Here is a 2,500-nt window from a genome sequence, read left to right as displayed (position 1 = left end):
AAGAACCTAGTACAGGCTGAAATTTGGCATTTTAAAAATACCCAAAAATATAAGAACCTGCAGAGCCTGGCAAAGAAAAAGAGGTACTTTTACAAAAAAATCACCCTCGAGAAAACTCCTGTTATAGACCTAATCGGCTAACTCAATGTTGTACCCAATTCAAACCCTTTGGGAAAAAAACGTTTTGTTTCAGGTATTTCCATATCATTTAAATATGAATGGTACATTATAATGCAAATACAATACACAAAGAATCTTAATCTCGAGAGATTTGAATTGGGTACAACATTGAGTTAGCCGATTAGGTCTATTGTGTATATGTTTTCTTTGATTGGCATTTTATTGGATTTTCTCTAGAAATATGTTTTCCATAAAGCTACAGTGCAATACTGTCTACATATCTTATGAATAAAATATAGAAGTTTATTGTTGTTCCTCTGAGAAATAAGAACCTGTTAAGAAACTACATGTAATCAGCCTGAATTATGAAAAAATAGCCTAAAATATTAGAACCTGCTCAGCCTGACCTCGAAAATTCTAGGTTCTTATGTGTGGGTCTTTACTGTATTTTGCAGGGTTACCAGTAGTAACTTTTACCCTGTTATACAAGCATGACAGTATGCCATGTTTTCAGTTTCGCGGGCTTGGGAGATCCTTGAATTGTGTTCATCTTTTCATTACCAATCCAAATAAACTGAAAAACCAACTAGTAAGGTAGAATATGTATGGTAGAATATTTTACCATGTGAGTTAAAAGAAGGAAAGTTTACCCCATCAAATTGGCCTTCAAGAATTTCCTGTCAGATCTGTTCATTTGAGGGACCCATGTTTTCAACTTCTGTTTTAAGTTCAGCCACTTTTTACCTTGCGCAGTTTTAAAGTTTGTTTCAAATCCTCCGCTGAGTTCGCTTTGACGTCAGTTCATATGACACTGGGGCACAACCAACTCGATTTTAAATAAATTGTTTGCAGACAGGGGCTGTGGAACACTTTTGTTTACACTGGGTGACAGCCTGTGCAACCTTACATAACATGCACCACAGCACCTTAAACTGCTTATGAGGGCCACACAGCCAAACTTTTTTTCCCAAAAAGTTTTCTTAGCTTCAGGGAACAAATCATCTACTGACTTTGGAGATATGTCCAGGTTTGACCCTAATTAGATGCACGCGGATTTCAATAAGTGTCACGAAGTGTCCCCTTGCTCTTCTCGCCAACTTCAACATCACTTGTGTCTCAGAATACAGACAATTTATGTCACAAAGTGTCCCCCAAATGCTACTCTTTAAGTGAAGATTAGCTGCTGCATTTACCCAAAGCTAAAAATAATGCTGACCTTTACCCTTACGTTATTGTTGAAAATAGGTAGCAAATGCTTAGACTTAAAGGGACACTGTGTTGGATGTCAAAATTGGGCGTGTATCTAATTAGGGTCGAACCTGGACATAAGTGGACTTTGGTAGTGACTTTAAATGTTTTAGCTTGTACAGGGGCATTGTGCATTTGGACGCTGAACATCAGAGGCGGATAGTGGCATTCCTACAGGCTTGACATTTTTCCTTTAATATCATTTATGGGACGAGATTCTTCCTTGTTGGTTTTTTACATATACTATAAGTAAGTACTGATGAAGACATTGTTTACAATATCCGAGGCTCAGCTGGGACTAGTTTCTTTCTTTTTTTTTTTTTTTCAATTCTTCACAAAGATCAAACCTTCAATAACTTTTTTTTTTAACTTTGATATAAGCTAGACTTAACTCTACTGAATTGGAAAATGAAACATTTGTGGCAAATTTTATGATAAATTCAACTCAACAATCGAAATTGAAAGTTGACAATTGAAGCTAAGCTGAACACAATCTTGGGGGGAACTGAAAACGAAACACTTAAACACTTGGGGTCTCACGAATCTTTTTACGGAAGAAGTGTGCGGGAGATAAGCTGAAAATCAACTCTAAAGGAACCTATCCTCGAATACTCAATACCTTTCAAAAAAAAAAAAAGGACAAAATTACCTTTTGCAAGGTCTAGCGATAGAGTACACCGAGCTGTAACGACAACAGCAGTCCGAAAACGATCTGTAGGAAACCTCACTGAACCGTAACGCAAGTGACAGAAGCTGCTTCCACATCAACTTGACTACCTCTAACTCGAATATCAGATCGCCGGTCACAGACAAGGCAATGACCACCGGTCACAGACAAGGCAATGACAAAAGAACTGTTCACACTATTTTAATAGAAGTGTAATAAGAATTCATCCTAGGTTTGCAGTCTCAAGATAGTCCAAAAGCAAGTCTTGACACACTAATTCTAGACTGGATCTCTTATTAGCAGAGTCGGAGAACTCGAAATCTTACGGCAGAAAGATCTTTTCGAACAATTTGCGTACTGGTTATAACCTTGCAAGAAGGTTAAACTAAATACGATAAATTCACCTCTTCAAAACGTTTTTCAAAGCTTTACAGATCTTTCCGAAGTGACTGAATGAAATACCTG

General features: G+C 37.2%; 1 long non-coding RNA gene across 1 annotated transcript in view; it reads left to right on the top strand.

Annotated features, from left to right (window-relative positions):
• LOC138024099 (uncharacterized) overlaps window positions 1-709 on the top strand; it is a 2,901-nt gene extending 2,192 nt beyond the window's left edge. Inside the window, exon 2 of the long non-coding RNA XR_011126896.1 lies at window positions 1-709. This exon is cut by the window's left edge and continues 660 nt beyond it. This is a non-coding gene — a long non-coding RNA (uncharacterized lncRNA).
• Window positions 710-2,500: the final 1,791 nt, after the last annotated feature.

Source organism: Montipora capricornis, chromosome 11 (assembly GCF_036669925.1).
Source record: "Montipora capricornis isolate CH-2021 chromosome 11, ASM3666992v2, whole genome shotgun sequence".
NCBI classification, from domain to species: domain Eukaryota; kingdom Metazoa; phylum Cnidaria; class Anthozoa; order Scleractinia; family Acroporidae; genus Montipora; species Montipora capricornis.
The sequence above is the reverse complement of the archived record's forward strand: the minus strand, read 5'-3'. Positions and strand labels throughout refer to the sequence as shown.